At 50.5% G+C, this 19,117-nt stretch overlaps 1 long non-coding RNA gene across 9 annotated transcripts in view; it reads left to right on the forward strand.

Annotated features, from left to right (window-relative positions):
* Window positions 1-3,442: 3,442 nt before the first annotated feature.
* LOC112833317 (uncharacterized) overlaps window positions 3,443-19,117 on the forward strand; it is a 28,969-nt gene continuing 13,294 nt past the window's right edge. For 2 of the 9 annotated variants that reach the window (XR_003210591.2, XR_003210588.2), the window contains exons 1-3: window positions 3,941-12,621; window positions 13,559-13,679; window positions 15,828-15,906. This is a non-coding gene — a long non-coding RNA (uncharacterized lncRNA). The other 7 variants (XR_012373692.1, XR_003210590.2, XR_003210596.2 and 4 more) reach the window with 7 other exon arrangements.

Consider the following 19,117-nt stretch of genomic DNA (forward strand, 5'->3'; position numbering starts at 1 on the left):
CCTGCCCAACTTCCCACAGCCATTGATGTAATAGGATTTGGAAGCCACATAGGTCTGACTCCAAAGACTGAGGCACTGATTCACCCATGGCCCTGAACTGCCTTGTCATCGAGGGGCATGTGGGAAAGTGGGAAGGGTGGACATTTTGGCAGAGGTGAGGGGCAGGATTTGAAAAGGACTTCAACAGGGCCGAAATGAATCTCGGGCCCAAATGAATGCATCCTAAGATGAAGGGCAATAGAGGCCTTTGCTTGCACTGGGGTTCAGACTACCCACTGGACACACACAGGATGTGCGATACCTGGGTCAACAGCACAAATGAAAGATGCTGGGTTTTTAGTTGACAGGAAGTCTCCTATGAGTCACAACAGGGGGAGGTGGCAGCCAGCGAAGCTGATGTTACCGTAGCCTCCACAAGTGGAGGTACAATGAGGAGGGAGGGGGTTCTCCCAAGTCAGTTTGCATCCAGGAGATGGAGCTCAGGCCTGGGACCCTTCGTCAGGGGAAGGGGTGCTGACAACCCACCAGGCTCTCCGACACAGCGACAGGGCTGGGGGGGTAGGGGGGTGGGAGCGGCTCCTGGCTGTCACTCTATACTCTCCTCTGTCCCCTGGCATCACTGAAGCATATTCGTATATTTCTGAACAATTGTAGCCCCCTCTTGACTTTTATGCAATTGCCTTACCTGCCTTCGGAATACGCTACTCGGTCCCCTTTGATTTTTTATTCATGTAACCCAAGTAAATGTGGGGATTCCTCGTGACCCAGTTTCTGCATGAAGTCACATTCAAAGCAGCACGATCCGGCAAGCAAAAGAAAGAGGGTTTTCAGGCTTCCTGCATGTCTCTCAAAGAGATGAAAAGGGATGAGGTCCGTGCTTACTCCTCTATCTCCTATCTTGTGCTTCGAATCTTCTTTAGGAACTTTCGCTCTCCCAAGGCGCCCCGAACCCTCCCGGCATCCAGTCAACCGGACACGCCATCGCTCTCGACTTCCTGCATCTCCGGGACACACATGGACTTAACATCCGTATCAATCATCTTCATCTCGTCCCTCCTTCTCTTCCGCGTCTTCCTTCCTCTTCAGTTTTCTTTCCACTTTAGTGTTGCCCCAAATGCCTCCCTACAAAGTGGGACTGATTGAGCCAGCCAGAATGCTCCCCCATTTCTCGGGTCTCCCCAGACTTTTCTGTCCCCTCCTATCCTCCCTGGAACTGGGATGGCCAAGATGGAGCTCTGACGGGAGCTGGCCGAGGAGAAGCAGAGCAGGCCAGGACCACGGTTTTGGAGGGGGTGCGTGTGGCAAACATGGTGATGGGAGGGATGATGGGTCACCAGCAGCAGGCAGAGGACCATCCCCAAAAGGTCCTGCTCACCTGTGTGGCACATTTCCATTGCCCTGGGCGCCTCTTCTTCACTTCACCCTCTTTTCTCTCATGGCATACCCGGAGATTTACTGGGGGGAGGCAGGCTGGAGAGACAGCACCTGCCAAACAATCCATGCCCCACCCCCGACTTCCCCACCTCCCCTGCAGCTAGGTTGGGGCCCGCAGCTTGTGCTGACCAATAGAGACTGCGAGTGAGGCAATTAACAGTTGAAGTGCCTCCTTCCCTTCCTGCTGTAGTGACTTTGGAGGCCCTGTATTCCAGACGGCATGCAGAATGGGGGAGGGGCTCCCAACCCCCACTGCACCTTATACGAGCAAGAAGTCAACTTCCATCCTAGGAGCCCCTGAGGTTTCAATGTTGTCCCTGCTGCATCGCCTGGCCTGTCCCAGAGAACGCTCAGAGCATCAAAATTAACTGAGTAATTGCTATTCTTGAGTTCTTTAATGTGATGATGGAAAAGCTGTCTCTGGAGCCATCCAGGGCGGCTGATGGGCGCTTTCCCTCCCCATCATCATGCCGCACAGATGGCACTTCCTGTTTGGTCACACCTCCCGTGGGCTTCTTCATCCCCCACTGACTCTGCCAGTCACCATCCTACACAGTCAAGTGTGCACAGTATTAGAGGTTTGCCAAGAACACATCCTTGCGGTTGCCAAGGCGTGTCTGTTGGAGGAAGGGTATTCTAACAGACAACGTTCACAGGAGAAACGGACTGCCCCAGGAGGCAGCCAACTCCTTGTCTCTAAGGTGAGCAAGTAGAGGTGAGATGCCCATCAGGGATTTGGGGGGACGGGGCATGAAGATGAGATAGCGCCTGAATGGGGAGGGGGTTGGAGAGGGAGGGCAGGGTAGACCAGATGGTTTTTAAGTCCCATTCAACCCTGAGAGTCTCCAGCATGGAGTCCATTTTTTTTTTTTTTTTTTTTTTTTTTTTTGGGAAGTGGATGAATGGATAAATTTTGGTCACTAAAAAAGTGAAGAACTTATGAAATAAAATAGCCTCGCGTAATGAGTAGGTAAGTATTGTTAACACTAACATTACCCTTTCTTAAGGGTGTATGCTCATGAGATCAACATTCTCGGCTCCCATGAGGTTGACAAATGGTGACCAGTGGTCATGACGTCATGTGAAACATATCCGTAATTTACACGTCAACCACAAGGAGGGCCAAGCTGAGGGAGGAGTCACAGCCTCGAGACAAACCAAAGTCATCATGGTAATAGCCCCATAATAAGGACATCAGTATTTTATCATGCACCAAGTATTCTCCCTGACATCCTGAGTGCTTAGAGATTCCTATCTCTGAGCTGATTGTCATATATCATATATTATCATAGATCTCTGAATTTATGATCATAGCCCTCTGGAGGAGAAGGGCTGCCATTCTCATGGTACAGATGGGCAGAGAGATTTTCAGAGATTTTTCCCACCCAGGAGCACATAGTAAGTTAAAGGGGGAAATCCAAGACTTGAACCCAGATCCTTTGATTGGAAGTGATGGATTTTCAAATAACTGAGCATATAAACTCCTGGCACTAGCAGGTGGGACCAAGCTCAATTCACATGCTCCTTGGTTCCTGAGGAACTTCCACTTTCTTTGTGTGGGGGGTGAGGTATAGCGAGGGTGAAGATAGCCCTGAACTGCCTATAGGCAAGAAGGAATTTTGGGGGGTAAAGCAATGGACTGGGGCACAGAGTCCTGGAATTCGGGCCCTGACTCTTAGTCTGACTCATTTCATCATATCCTGGGGGCCCGTTTCATCATTTAAAAGTGTGAAGAAAAACACTGATCCACCTTGCAGAATTTCTGTGAGGACCCAATAAGAAGATGGGGTGAAAACATCTTGAAAACCCTACAAAAACTAAAGTTCTTGTTTAGGAATACATTCAGGGGCAAGTAACAGAACTGCCAGCCATAGTGGTTTTAACAGCTGGAGCTTTATTTCTCCCTTGACAGAAGGAGCCCATGGGGTGGGTGCAGGGCAGGGCAGAAGGTGATGTCATTACACCATCCAGGGCCTGGCCTCTTGCTGGTTTTCTGCTCTACCTTCAACCTCATGCGGCTACTGTATACACCCAACATGGGTGCTGCACCTCTAGGCCTGCATTCAAGTCCCAGGCAGGACAAAGAAGGGAGACGGGGAAGAGTGGCGCCTATATTAGGAAGGGGAAAGTCTTCTCGGAAATGCAGTAGCTCATTGGCCAGAACTGCAAGCAAATGGCCAGCCTCTAGATCACACGGGAGGCTGGAGGTGTGAGCACTTTGTGGCCGGGCGCACTGCCCCGCAGAACAAGTCCAGGGTTGTGATGGAAAAGAGGGAGAGGCTGGGACTTGCAGTGCAGGTGGCCGGCAGCACCTGCCATGGCTCTGCTACTGAGAGATCTCCTGAGAACGGCGCTCAGTTCACGGGGATCTTTTAAATTCAGTCTCTGGACCGAGCGAGGGCAAATTGGGTTGCCTCATCCTTGGAAGAGAAAATCGATCCACAGGATTCCACTGTCAGAATGGGAAGCAGAGGCCGTCGGCCGGGGACTAGAGGAGGGGTGAGTGCTGCTGCAGGTCTGGGCGTTCCTCCGTGTCTCTCCCCACCTCCCCCTGCTCCGTGCGTTCATTTTCATTAGCCTCCTTCCACCGGGCAGGGCGGGCTGAATGCGAGGAGCTCATTTCTAGCGCTGTGTTTGTGTACGTCTCCACCCGAAGATGTCTAACCACAGGCTTCCTCCCGACTCCTGGCAACGGAGAGAAAACAAAACCACAGCAGCTTTCATTGCTGAAAACACAAAACTGACTCGTTTGCCTAATAAGCCCAGACAGAGGAGCTTTATTTCTGGGAGGAAATGCTCCCGACTCCAGTCCAAGGAGTCTCGGGTGGGCAGTCAAACCGCCCGATGAGGCCATGCGCTGACCAGGTGGAAGGATGCCACCCGCCCAGGGGGCAGACCCCGGGCGCCAGGAGCCCACAGCTGACCCACGGGGCCCGCACGAGGAGGGCATGCGTGGAGCAGAGGGCCCCTGCCCGCCCCGAGACACCACTGCCCTCTCCCACCAGCTCTGGTTTCAAAGCACCTGTTCCGTGCGTTTTGTATCCCTTTCTCTTATTTTCTGTGTTATTAATTTCAGGTACTGATCAATTCCCATGTTGTACTTTCTGTTTCTGTTTGCTTATTTTTTTCTAATTCCTTATGACGTGTATTCAGCTCCTTTATTTTTAGTCTTTCTTCTCTAATAAGAAGGCATTTCAGGCCATAATTTCTCCTACTTGAACTTTTTTGGGGATCCCATAGGTTTTGAAATAAAATGTTCCCCTTTTCATCTGTTTCTAGATGGTTTTTAATATTTGTTTTTTTGAAAAGATTTATTTATTAGAGAGAGCGTGCACATGGGAGAGGAGCAGAGGGAGAGGGAGGGAGAGAATCCCAAGCAGACTCCCCACTGAACATGGAGGCTAATGAGGGGCTTGATCCCAGGACCCTGAGATCATGACCTGAGCCCAAACCAAAAGTTGGCCGCTTAACTGACTCAGCCACCCACGTGCCCCTAATTTTCATTTTAATATTTCTTCTGATCCGTGGGTTATCTAGAACTGTGTTTATTAGTTCCCAAGCAGTTGAGGATATTTTCAGCCACATTATTTTTTTTATTTGAAAATTTTGGATTACAGTAAGAGATTGTGACCTATAAAATCTCTAATTTTAAATTAAAAAAAATTTTCCTTTGTGCCCAAGGATGCAATCGAATTTTATAAATGTTCTATGGGGAAGGAAAAGCTGAGCAGGTCAGACCGATGCGGAAAAGAATGGAGTCTTAACATGTCCTTGTTCTCCAGATAAATTGCCCCGTTTCAGATCTAGCTTCTCTCTGTTTCCAGCTGTGCGTCCACAGATGAAAGAGGGAATTTTTTGGAGCATTTCTTTTCCATCTTTAAAATGGGAACAATAGGAATACGCACCTGTTAGTGTTTCTGTGAAGATGAGAGGAGATTGTGTAAGGAAACACGCCTAGAGGGCTGCCTGACACAGAGTTACTAAATAGAAATATTGCTATTTTTATTGTTGGTTTGTTATTTTTGCAGAAAGGGAGGAAGCTTTACTGTTAGTGCCCTTAGCTTTATCCCTGCCGCAGAACTGTAGTTTCTGGTTATCGAGAGGCCTGGAAGGAGGAAAGAGGAAACGGATAGCTCGATGAAGCCACCACCCTCCCTGGGAGGGGAGCCACCTGAAACCCAGAGGAATGGGGCCACTTGCCCAAACAAATACAGCAATTTGGTGGCAAAGCCAGGCTTCTAACTCAGGTCTTAACTGGCCAGTTCCCCTCTCTCTGCTGGCGGTCACTCTAGTGTGTCTCTTGAGAGAAGAGGCGGTTGACCGGAGGTTGGCCTCTGTGGTGAGAGAGGGCTGGAAGCTCCTGGTGCGTGGCCACCTCTGAGCTCTGTCACATGACACCTTCACCATCTGGGAAGGGCAACTCTGAGGTCAGTGAGTTCGAAGGGGAAGCTGGAGAGAGAGGGTTAGTTGGGCGTGGTTAGATGCTTTGGACGTTGCTGTTTCATCGCTCACTGGGGGGCAGGGGGAAAGCAGGACCTGAGCTGGGGAAGGGGTCCTCCAAGGGTGGCTGTGCCCCTCTGGGCCTCAACCCCTTGTGTGCCAGTCTGCCGTGCTTCCTGAGCCCTGGGCTGACCTGGCAATGGCAGGTGGCTCCTGGCGACGCCATTGTCATCTCTCTGGTAGGTCTTTGGAGCAGACCTCAGGGGCAGTGGCCCCGCGTTACTGATCGGGGTGGCTTGGCAGCATGGCTGCACTCCTGGAAACTGGAGGGGCTGAGGCGACAGCTGAGTAGCACTGTGGAGGCCTCATTAAGAAGTAAGGCCGAACGGGATGTGGTGCTGGCTCCGCCTGCCGGGTGACATCTGACATCCTGAACCAGGACACCCTGGTTCACAAGGAACTGGGAAGCCACGGGAAGCTCTGTGGTGGGAGGCTTGGGAGGGGACGGAGCCACCGAACCAAATGACAAGGCAGAGGGTGGCTGAACTATCTGCTCCGGGCCTCTGATCTTGGGAGCACGGCCACTTATTGGCTAAGGATTCCCTGTATCCCTAAGCGTCACGTAACCATGCTGTGTATGGACCCTGAGTGGATAAGCATGCCTGTAACATACGTGCGTATGTCGAGGCAGCAGGACTCTGACTTCAGATAGGGGTATGTGTTGGGGGATAGGCTGCCGCCAGGTAAGAACTGGGATTCGGAGCTGATTCTGGTGGTTCCTCCATATAAAATTAAAAAAAAATATATAAGGCCCCTAATGATTATTATGAAAATGAAGTAAGTCAATGCTTGCAAAAGTGCTTTGTAAATATCAGCACAAATGCAGAAGAAAATTGCAGTATGTAGAATTTGGTCTGAAAATGCTAGCTGATTCTTTACTGTGTTCCCAGCTCTTTGTTAGAAGCTGTAGAGAAACCAAATGGGGCCCCATCGTGGGGCTAGTGGGCTTTCTCAATGCGAAATGCTTTGCAAACATCATCCTTTCCCTGACTCTTCCTCCGAACACACTTCGATTAAGCACCTATTATAAGCCAGGTTCTAGGCTAGGAGCTGAATAACATAGTGATCACTGTCTACTAGGAGACAGACTTGAGCAAATGGGTAGGGACCAAGCTCTGTTTGGTAGCCAGGGATTGTCCCAGAGAAATGGATGGGTTCAATGGGCATGAGGCAGGGAGGCAATGAGCAACAAGCTCAGGAAGGCTGCTGGAAAGCTTCTGATAGAGGAGACACTTGACGTGGCTCTTGCTGAAGGAGCAGGGATGAGGAGCAGAATCCTCGTGGGGAACCTGGGCAGAAGGAACAGCACACATGAAGGCACGGAAGTGAGAAGCCCACCCACATGAGGGCATCAGTGAAGCATGGGAACCTAATTCCAAATTTTGATCCCAGGGTGCACGTTGGAAGTCTTCTTGGAGCTCAAAAAAGCTGATGGCCCCAAATGGGATACACTCATTTAAAGAAACTCATCCTGGCATCAACACGGAGCAGGGCCAGAGAGGTTTGATCAATGATGGGTATAGTGGGAGGGGCACGGGGTTTGAAGCAGAGAGTCCTGCTTCTAATTCAGGCCTAGCTCTGTGACCTGGGGTCACTACGAACCTCTCTGAGCTTCAGTTTCATCCTCTCTAAAGTTGGGACAGGTGATCTGAACATTCTCTTGGAACTCTTCATCTCTGGCTGTAAGGAGTAACCACAAGATGGGGTGGGTGAGCGGATAGAAGCCAATTTCCACGGAACACAGCACTGGGGAGCCGAGAGGTTGTGATCTTGGCCCTTCTAGAGTCCACAGTGCAGTGGAAAGACAAGAAAGCAGCCAGTTACCACACAGTCTGGTCTGAGTTTTGGTAGGCTAAGCAAGGCCAGGACATAGGGAAGCCCAGAGGACGAGCCCCTTGTACCCAGCCTGGGAAGTTAGAGTGCAAATTAGCAAGGCAGAGATGCAAGCAAAGGGAACGCTAGGCGGAGGGAACAGAATGAGCAGAGGCATGCAGGGGAAAGCCTAGGCGGAGGGAACAGAATGAGCAAAGGCATGCAGGGGAAAGCCTAGGCGGAGGGAACAGAATGAGCAAAGGCATGCAAGGAAGGGGAAGCCAAGAGCAGTTCTGTCCAGCTAAGACACAGAATCTGAAATGGGGAGCGAGAAAGCTGCAGGAGGTAGACGGTGAACTTGCACGCTGTGTTAGGGAACTTGGTCTTGATCCTGTATGTAGCAGGGAGCTATTTAAGACTCAGAAGCACGAGACAAAGGATTAATCAGGCTTGGCCACCTGTATGGCAATTGCAAGTGTGTTCAGGGGAGGCAGGTCGCAGAAGTCCTAGATGCCAACGTGCAAGGCGCTTGTCGGAGGTTGAACCCATTCTACAGCAAGCCTTAGAGCGCCACTGAGCTTCCACGGACTGGGTGCCAACCTTCCCCACACAGTCCTCCCTTGCTCCAGAGAGGACGGGGCCCCCAAGCCCTGAGAAGTCTCCTCCGGGGCCCAGGTCTCCAGAGCCGCCCGCTGCAGGGATGGCCTCCTCCAGCTGTGGTGGTCTAGTCGAGGCTGCTCTAGCTGGGGCCCGCTGGGCTGCAAGGGACATTTCGCTCAAGCAAAATGATGACCTTGTGGAAAGGATAGGGCGGCATTTCACAAAACCCAGGGGTGAAAACTTCAGCCCTGCCTCGGAGGAACTAGAATCAGGAAATGTGGAGTCATGCCTGTGGCCCTTCTCCCAGTCCCACGGCTTTTCTTCCTCTTTCTTCTCTCCATCTTCGAGTCAGCTCTCTCTGGTAGAGGTGTGCCCCGCTGCCTGGCTCCTACTCCTCCCTGCCAAGTGCCCTGCAGAGGCGAGGAGAGGATCTCCCTCCTGGCGCTGGTCTTGGGGCGGGGGTGGGGGTGGGGCGGGGCAGGCCCTGTGGCTAAGCCCAGAGGGCAGATTTGCGGACTCCGGGCAGGGGGCCTGTGGCTAAGAAAGGGAGTGTCTCCAGACAGCGTGGCTCCAGAACCCGCTCCTGTGGGTCTGTTGGGGGCTGTGCTTGTGGGTGAGTGGGGTGCTGGCACTGGATTGGCCCCCGAGGGCTGTCTGTTCTATGGAGACCCTTACCCCAGGGGGGTGGGTAGGGTGGGTCACGGGGCTTTCCAGAGAGGCTGCCCTCCAGATACACAGTAGCCAGAATCCACAGAGACCTCCATTTACCTCTTCAAGAAGGGAGTTAGACCATGAAAGTGAAACCCAGAAAAATCCCCATGTTTGCTATTGTGGACAGTGAACGCAGACCATGAAAGTCTGAGAGGAGCTTGCCTTTGGGGTGTGGGAGGGCTGGGCCCTTCTGCTGCAGGCTTGGGGAGCAGGCAGGCTCAGAGCCCAGGGGTCCGGTAGGAGGTGGCCGCTCTTGGAGGAAGCATGTGAGGCCCTAGGGCGGGAGGCTACCCAGTGAGGAGCCAGCAGCCCGGGGCTGAGGAGGGGCCCAGGACTTCGGGGGTGGGCCTGCGGTGTTCCTTTGTTTCGGATTCCCCTTGGACTTCACACAGCGTTAGTGTGAGGAACCAGAAACCATTCGGTGGTTTTCCCCAAATGTGGAGGGATCTTCCCCCTCTCCCATCTCTCATGTTGGGCTTCCCGGGGGTTCTCATAAACCCAGGAGGTTCTGCCCTCGTTTTCCTATAGAAATGGATTCCCTGAATAGCAAGGGAGGCCAACTGTAGCTGATGGAACAGAAAGCAGCACCGGCTGCTGGGTGATGGACATGGGCTCCTATCCCCGTGCGCGGCAGCCCGTCCCCGCGGGACGGAGGAGGTGGCAGAGTGGCCAAGCATGTGGCGTCTGCACCACACACTTCAACTCCAGCACTATTGCTTACCGGTTGAAATTACAGGCAAATGACTTAAATCTTGCCAGGTCTCAGTTTTCTCGCCTGTGAAATGGGCATAATGACAGCTCAAAGAAAGGTAGTGGTCCTCAGGATTGCATGAGAGCCCCGGAGAAGCCCTGAGCATGGTGTGTGGACAGGCTCACCGATGCTAGCAGTTTCGATGATTACTGTCCCTGCTTTGGCGCACACTGCAGGGCCTCAGCCCAGTCCCCCGTGGTGTATTTGTTGGTTTCCAGTGCGCGGTTACAGTGCACCCAACGTGCTAGCTGTCCCTACCCCCTCTGTGTTAGCTAAACCCTGCCCCCCCATGCTGCCACCTCTGGGATGTCACTTGGGCTCTATCCTCCTCTGTCAGCACTGCTTGTGAGAGCTGCCTGGCCAGGACCCCCCCACACCTCTGGCGGCACCCCGATCTGCCCTCCTTCGTGACAGCCCTGCAGATCTGGGAAGGACCTCAGCACCTCGCCTCCACTCCCCATGAATCTGTGTGAGAGGGAGGCAGCATCCTGCAGCCCATCACATCACCGTGCAGCTCTGGGGTGCCAGTGCAATGCCCAGCCTAGCGGTGCGACCTTGGCTTGCTGCGCCTCAGTTTCCTTGCATGTCTCACAGAGATAACGCAAGCAATGTACTTTGTTCTCGGGGCTGTTGTAAGACCTGTAAAGCACAGACAATGCCGCCTGGCGCCTCTGAAGGGCTCGCCAGAGGTTGGCTACTTCTATAAAGTAATCTTCAGGGGCGCCTGGGTGGCTCAGTGGGTTAAGTGTCTAACTTCAGCTCAGGTCGTGATCTCGGGGTCCTGGGATCGAGCCCCGAGTTAGGCTCCCTGCTCTGCAGGAAGCCTGCTTCTCCCTCTTGCTCTGTGCTTTCTCTCTCTGTCTCTCAAATAAATAAATAAAATCTTTAAAAAAACAAACAAAATAAAATAATCTTCAAAAACATGACTTTTAATGGCTGTGTAACCTTCTTTTGTGTGGGTAGATCCTAATTTATTGAACCAACCCCTTGTTGCTGGCCATTTAGGCTGTTTCTGCTCTTTCACTATTATAAATAATGCTATAGTGAACATCTTGTGTAGAAATCTGTTTATATCTGATTGCTTCCTTAGAATAACTCCCCAAATCTTGTTTGTCTTAGAACAAAGCCCTGTCCCCCAGACTTTTCAATGATGCCCTTTGAAATAAAAGCGAAGCCTATTTTTCCATCAGGGAAAGAAACATATGGAACACGTTAACCAAGAGGTGGTTCGGGAGGAAGGTAGAAATAGGTTCAAGATGGGTTTGGATCCATTTCAGGATGTCTGACACAGAGTCAGTTACACAGCTCCTCTCGAGGCTCCTTCCCGGACAGAGGCGGAGGCGGGTCCTCAGGGACCCCTGACTTCTTTCTCTGAGGGAAATCCAAAGGGCTTTGATGTTGGTGTTGGAGGAACAAGGACAGATCAATAAATGAAGCCAGTGTGTGTGTGGACAACTCCTCCAGCCAGGAGGGGGCAATATCGCCTGTTTCTGTCATCCAGTTGGGGCTGGGATTTCTTGCTAACAAGGACTTCCTTTGTTGTTGTCTTAAAACTTTGGCTTACGTTTTATATATTTCTCTTGCCTGTTTTTCCTCCCTTCCTCCCACCTATATGCTTTTCAGAATCACTTCGGGTTGCCATTTATTCATCCATTCATTTGGTAGAAATCTATTACATGCTTCCCCCAGGCCAGACGTCAAGATTGTTTTCAGACCTGGGCGCCCTGGTGGCTCAGTTGTTAAACGTCTGCCTTCGGCTCAGATATTGATCCCAGGGTCCTGGGATCGAGTCCCACATCAGGCTCCCTGCTCAGCGGGAGGCCTGCTTCTCCCTCTCCCACTCCCCCTGCTTGTGTTCCTGCTCACTCCTCCCTCTCTCTCTCTCTCTCTCTCTGTCAAATTAATAAATAAAATCTTTAAAAAAAAAAAAGATTGTTTTCAGACTTTCTAAGACCTAGACACACTTGGCTTTGGAAGCTCCAACTCACACAGATCAAACATATTGCAAATCACCCATATTCTATATTAAGTGTATTTTTTTTCTGTAAAGAAAAATAAAGATTATTTTTATAACTTCGCCTTTGAAATTATTTGGCTACAAGTAATTCATTCGATCTATGCCTGGCTTTGATTTCTCAGCAGTTATGGAGGTACTCAAGAATTCTTGCAAAGTGAGAAAATCTAACCTGCACATCATTTTCAAATATAATGAAATTTTTATGAATACTAAATGAAACCATTAATGCGGTTGATGTAATATTTTGTTTTGGAGACGTTTCATTAAAATTTTATTAATTTCTATTGCAAAGTTTTCCTTCGTGTTTTGGGTCCAGTAATTTTGTTTCCAGGTCTCAAACTTTTAGGGATCTCTGAAAAGTTCCCAGGCCCTACAGTGCCCAGTGGCTAGCAGAGCCCTATCAGGCTTGGACGTGGAGAAACAAAAGAATCGGTACAGTTTTTACGGAGTTCCCAGGCCATCGAGTGACGAGTGGGTGAACTACTCCGACAAGAGTAAGTATTGCCATAATGGAGTGTGAATGGAGCCTGGTGAAAGTATTATCTGCTCTAGGTTGGGGCCAGAGGGAGTCAAGGAAGACTTGGAGAGAGCAGGTGTGCCCAAGTCAGAATGTGCACGGTGAACACTTTTCTAAGCAGGTTCCAGAAGGGAAGGACGTTGCGCGCTGAGGAAATGCAGAAGGAGCTGACTGGAAGAAGCTACGTATGAACAAGCTGGCTGACCACCCAGTTCTGCCCATGCTTCTCGCTAGGGCCTTGTTCTTTGGACCAGCAGCGCTGGTATTATCCAGGAGTTGGTGAGAACTGCAGTTTCAGGTCCCCCAGCCCTCCTCCCTGTCAGCAGGATCCCTGGATCTGAGCTAGGCCTCCTCAGGGTTGGGGCCGTGGGAGCTGGGGAGGGTGGCTGGGGGGCGGCCTGCGGAGCTGCAGCCCCAGGAGAGCAGTGGTTGTTCCAAAAGATGTTTTTTTCAAGTTTGGCCTGTGAGTCCATCTCTGTGGGTCCAGACGGCTCAACTGTTGCCTGAGGGTTGGGGCTTTTCCGTTTAGAGTCTCCTCCACCCATTGGGCCCACACTGTCCCTTCTGCTGGCCATCGCTCCAGACGACCTGTCTTGCCTGTTGGCTCCCTGAGCCGGCGCATCACCGATTACCTAATAGACTGTAGGATGTGTGTGTAATTTATTCCTGCGAGTAATTGATCACGTTAGGATGAGCAGGGGCGGTACTGGGAAGGAGAGGGAGAAGAAGCATCGATAACCAGGGGAAGGAAACCTGCTACAGTCAGCTAATTACATGTCCCTCTGAGGCAGCTCTTTCAACACGATGGCCCCTCTTGCTGGTGTTGGCCCACCACCCCTTCCCCTGCCCCCATGTGCAGATGGGCTTTCTGATGAGTGAGGGCTAGCAGAAGGAGCTGTAGACCGAGCCAGGAAACTCAGCTTCTAGGCCAGGTCGTCTTAGTCAAATCGCATCTCTCTGGGCCTCAGTTTTATGGACTGTAAAATGGGAAGGCTGGATTAGTGGTTTCCAAACTGGTTGATAGCAGAATCACCAGGGATACTTTAGAAAACATGAACTCCAAAGTCGTGGGCACCGTAGGTGCCGAGGGAGGCCAGGAGCCTGTGCTGTAACCAGCACCTCCCGTGACTCCAACGCAGTTGATCCGACAGAAATTGGGGAACCACTGGGTTGGAAAGATAACCTTAAAGCTCCCACCCTGCTCTGACCTTTTCAGACCACCGATAAGGCTGGACTTCCCCATGACCTCTTCAGGGCATCAGGACATTCCTGCAGAAAAGAGACTAGGAAGGCAGGAGACCCATCGTCTACTGCTGGCTCTGTCACCAGTTCACTAGGTAATAACAGTTTCTCCTTGTGCCTCGCCTAGCTCACTGCTAGGCACGCTGACGACGCCACAGTGCTTTTATCTGAGCACCGGGTCACTGTGTGCCTGGGGAGATTTCAAAACACAGCTGATTGGTGCCCATTGTCTCTGGGATTCTGCTTCACTACGTCTGGGGTAGCTCAGGACGCCGTGTGTTTAAAGACTGCCAGGTGCTTCTGAGGATCCGCCAGGTCTGTAAGCCAGTGACCTGTCCAAAGGCATCGCAGAACGGGACACTGGTGTCCCATGGGACTGACTGGGCAGCATCCAGTGCGAGGAGTCCACTGCCATGTTGGCATGAAGCAGGGGCCATAAAAGGCAGAACCTCACTCACTTTTGGCCTCCGTGTGAGTCTAGACACAGCCTGTTAGTGGAGTGCTCCGCTGCATTGCACCAGATGGAACGGAAGACCTGTGTTCAAGCCTGCTGCTCTTACTAATAGGGTAACATTGGGCACGTCGCAGGAGCAACATGAGTCTGCTTCATTGTCTGTAAAATAGAGAGTCAACAGTAACCCCGTCCAACCTCCCAGCCCAGTTAGGAGGATTAAATGGAACAACCTGAAGCCTGTGCTCTGCGAGGGGTCACACTCTGTGCAAATTGTCCACCTCATCCCAGCTGCCCCCAGCTGCCTGCCCTGGGACCGGTGGGAACCAGGCTGGCTGAATGTCAACATCTCTCACTTCGATGGAGGCAGGACTTGGAGGGTCTGCTGCTGCACTGGGCCAGAGGGCCAGCAAGGAGATAGACCCAGCTTTCGGTTCAGGTGGAAACTTCTGGAACTCCTCCACTCTGCACAGCCACCTGCCCGACCCAGGGCTTTCATGTTTTCTCTCATCTTTTGGAGCTTCGCATGACAGCCCCAGCTCAGCAGAGGCCTACGTGTTGGCTAGTCAGTGAGGCTGAAGCCAGTTCTTTGGGGACTGAAGTCTCTCAAATCTGTCGCTTTCTGTCCGTCCCCTTCTTCATTACCTTAATCCAAGGCACCTTCAAGGGACTAGTATCGCTCTTTGCAGATGTGTTCTTCTCATAGCAGCCAGAGAAGTCCTCTTATGGTATAAATTTGGTCATGCCGTTAATTTTGACTAGCTTCCCATTCTCACCGAATAAGATCTAAACAGGCATGTGAAGAATGTCCTGGAATGGCTTCTCATTCTCTCCGCATGAACGTCACACATCTCCCCCTGGTTTCTGTGGCCCTGTACAACCCGGCTTCTGTCTATCCTTACTCTCTGTGTGTTCTCCCAACCTGTTACTGTCCTTCCACATGCATGGCTACACACCCTCCCCCCGCCCCTGTGTGGTGAGGCAGGACCAGATCTTTGAGCTCCAGTCAATGGGGTATGAGTGCAAGTGACCCACACCACCTCTGGCCTTGGCCCCCACATGTCCCCCCAGGCACTTTTTCTTTTTGGCTGCATGCAGAGGATATAATGGACCACTCCAAGGAGACCTTAGGGGACAGCAGTGAGCTTGGGTTTTGAATAACTGAGCAAAAGACCACCCACCAAACGCCTGATTGGTTCTGACAAGAAGGAATAAACCTGTATTGTCTGAAATCACTGGGACTTGGGCTTGTGTGCTCTAATGGCCTGACTCCTGGCCTTTTCTCAGTTCCTGGAATATGTTAAGATCACCTTCCTGCTTTTGCCAGGCTGTTCCCTCTGCCTGGAATGCTTTTCCCTATCATTCCTCACATGCTTGTGTCTTTAGCTTCCCGGTCTTCATTTAAACATCACCACCAGCTTTTAGCTTGTATCTGTGTTCTTGTCTCTTTTTTAATAGAACTTTTTACAACTTCTATGTCGTTTTTCTTAAATTTGTTTTTTATCGTGCTCCCCCCACCCCAGAATCAAGGGCACAAATCAAGTTCGTCTCACTCCCCTGTGTATACCCTATGCCTAACAAAGTGTCTGACGAAAAGTAATCACTTAACAACTATTAGCTGATGGATTAAAGGAATGAATGAACAAATTATGTATGATTCAGTTCAATTCAATTCAAATATTTACTGGGCACCAACTTTGTGCCAGGCACCTTACACACATATAATGTATTCTCTACTCAATCCTCATTAAAATCCTGGTGGGTAAGATCATTATCCGCCTTTTTCATATAGGGATCACGAGGCACTGCTAGCAACCATAACCCAGATCCTTCGCCATGGCATCCTCCAGTCACCGTCTTACTTCTGAAAGGTAGGTACTATGATCTCCATTTTGCAAAAGGAGAGACTCATGCTCAGACAGACCGAGTCACTTTCCCAAGGTCCTGCAGCTAATGAGGTCATGGAGCTGGGATTTAAACCGAGGTCCAGGGGGAGGGAAGGCAAGAGAATGGAGACACGCCTCTCTTACAGGGCCATCCTTCCTGACAGCCTCATTAGAAGTCCCCAGAGAATATCCCGAACAGGGGTGGAAATGAAGACGTGGAATTTGTCCAGAGTCCCCTGAGCTTGGTTTGCAACGGGATTTCATTTTAAATGCAGGACCCATTCTCCTCCCTGGCGCCTGGGATTGGGGGGCGCCATTTTGCATTCTGGGAATGCAGCTCCTGTGACCTTGCGTGAGCCGGGCTGGGCTGGCCAGCACCGATAAGCTGGAGGCATGAGTGCCCAGGTTCATCTGGGGAGAGCAGCCGGCGCTGTCGATAGGCAGAGAAAATCTGTGATTAATTATGGCAGATGAAAGTATGAAGTAATGACTCCTTCTTGAGGGCTGGGCAAGCTGAAGAGCCTGGCTCTCTGGATGCGTTTGGAGACTGCACAGCCCCTTCTGAAACCAGCAGTAAACTTTAATGGCTGCAAGTTCTGTGACTTGGCAGGCTGCGGATTGGATGGTGTATAGAACTCATGAATTCTCCGGGGTGGGAGCTAATTAGGGTGCAATTTTTCAATTACGGAACATTGAGCGAGCCTCTCCCCGGACCCCCACACCATCCCTCAATGGATACACTCCATTTGTCTGTTTTCCTTTATTTCTTAATCATCTGATGATATGACAGCAATTATTTGTCATTTGGAAGAGAAAATCGTCACGGAGCTATTGTTTGCCTCCTGAAACCCCAGCTCTTCTGTGGAGATGGTTACATTTGATAAATGTTTTGCATTCCCGCCGCGCCTCCCCCACTCCCACGGGGGGTTGGTGTGGCAACAGGAAAACATTAGCCTGTGACGCTAGCCTGCTCTGATTGAAACGCCATTTGTAGAAAGGCCTGGAAAAGAGCAGGATCGAGTTTAAAAGAGCCGCAGCCCAGAGCTCCAGGCCCACCCACGTCACCTAGGTTGAGGCTGTGGGACATTTGCTTGGGGAAATTTGGTCACTTCTCTGAGCTAATAAGCCAGCATCAGAATCAGGAATGCAAAACAGAAATGGAGCACAAAGAAAAAAGGCAAAGAAGAAAGCTGCGCTCCGCCAGAAATGGGAAAACTTAAATGACTTTGTTTAAATGTCATGGTACTCTCAAAGCCCTGTTCTCATATGTATGCAAGTTAATTAAATGGAAAAATGTCAAATTAGTTGCTTAAAATATTAATGGCAGGAATTATCCCAGATTCTAGAGCAGGCAGAGTAGAGGAAATGAACCCTTTAGGGCTTAACCCTTTTTTGGGTCATCTTCCTCTCACAAAATAGAGCTTTCTTTCAAGCATGAAAAGATCAGTCACAACTAAAGAGTTTTGTGGGTTTCAGGACCCGAGCTTTCCAGTGGGTCTGCAACCTGTCATTCCGTCTGTGATAGAGAACTCACTAGTGCCATTTACTTCGGCAGCACCGGCTTCACGTGGGGGATTTGAGGTTTCCAGAAAGGCCCAAATAATCATGACTGTGTCCCAGTGGTCTGTTCTGGGGCCTGGGTTGGGTCCATTTTTTTTCTTTTGGTTTTTGAAGGGTATTTTGGTTTAAAGTACCCATTACAATGCAAAATAGGAAAAGATGGTACAAAGAGGGGTGCCAGTGTTCTACTCACCAAATGTTTACTCAGTACCAAGGAGTTCTGAAGTTGTGCTGAGCAAAATGGTGGGAAAAGGGTGAGTCCTAGACTCAAGGGCTTTGGATCTGGCAGGGAGAGGCCACAGGGTTCCGAATCTAGTCTCATGTTAGCATGTAGGGGAACTGAAACCCTGAGAAAACAAGAAACGTTCCAAAAGTCACACTGCTACTGAGTAGTGATAAAGCTCATTTGTTCATGCAACACAGTTCCTGCCCACCTCTCCCCGGGGACTTCCATATATTTGGGGACCACAGGGCAATAGACACAGGCCTGTGCATGCCACATGCCTGACACTGTGGAAGGAAGGGCCGAGGATGGAAAACGGGGACATGGTTATCAGGGAGACCTTCCCTCTATCAGCTACCAGCATTTACCACCCACCGTGGCAACCAACTCTCCGTGCCCACAAAGGCAGACAGGCCAGGAAGGCAAGTGCTGTCTGTTGAGAAATTATGACTACTCACCATACAGACACACTTAAAATCACCGTGGGGAATTTGGTAAGTTCGACCCTGACAGATGTTATCCCTCTTTAACAGATTAGGAAAGTAGGTGAATCTCTAAGCCAAGGAAGTGGCCGAATTGAATCTGCAGGAATTGATAATTCTACAGGAGGCAATGGGATGTCGGTTTACTAATAACTGCAAATTAGCAATAGAAATACCAAATAATAGGGGTAAGGCTCAATTTCAAGTGGTATCCTCAGAAGCGGAGAGGAGATATTCTGAGATGCTCTGTGGGAAAAAAAAAATTCCAAAAAATTTAGGGAAACCCTATATATATATATATATATATATATATATATATATATATATATTTTGTATCAGACAGTGAGGTCAGCTGAATCATGGACCCCGAATACATCCACATCTTAATCTCCAGAACCTATGAATGCTACCTTCTATGGCAAAAAGGACTTTGCAGATGTGATTCAGTTAAGCATCTTGAGATGGGAAGATTATTCTGGATGATTCGTGTGGGCCCAGTGTAATCACAAGGGTCCCTATAAGACAGGGGCAGGAGGGTCAGAGTGAGGAGGAAGAAATGTCATATAACAGAAGCAGAAGTTGGAGTGATGCACTTCTTCGAGAGAGAAGCCCTTAACCAGGAAATTCAGGTGGCCCCTCGAAGCTGCAAAAGGCAAGGCAGCAGGTTCTCCCCTGGACCACCCCCCCCCCCCCCCCCCCCCCCCCCCCCGCCACCCCAGAAGGAACTGGCCCTGTCAATATCTTGACTCTAGCCCAGGGAGACAGATTTTGGAGCTGTAAGAGAATAAATGGGGCTGCTCTAAGCCACTCAGTTTGTGATCATTTGTTACAGCAGCAATAAGAAACTGATACAGGCCATTCCTGCTAAGTGCTACTTTCTCATTCCTTTGTCAGAAGAGGTTGGGTGGGGCAACTCTGGTTCAGATTATAG

This window comes from Callorhinus ursinus, unplaced genomic scaffold (assembly GCF_003265705.2).
Source record: "Callorhinus ursinus isolate GAN/ISIS: 27379988/994484 unplaced genomic scaffold, GSC_fseal_2.0 scaffold25, whole genome shotgun sequence".
Classification (NCBI taxonomy): Eukaryota; Metazoa; Chordata; class Mammalia; order Carnivora; family Otariidae; genus Callorhinus; species Callorhinus ursinus.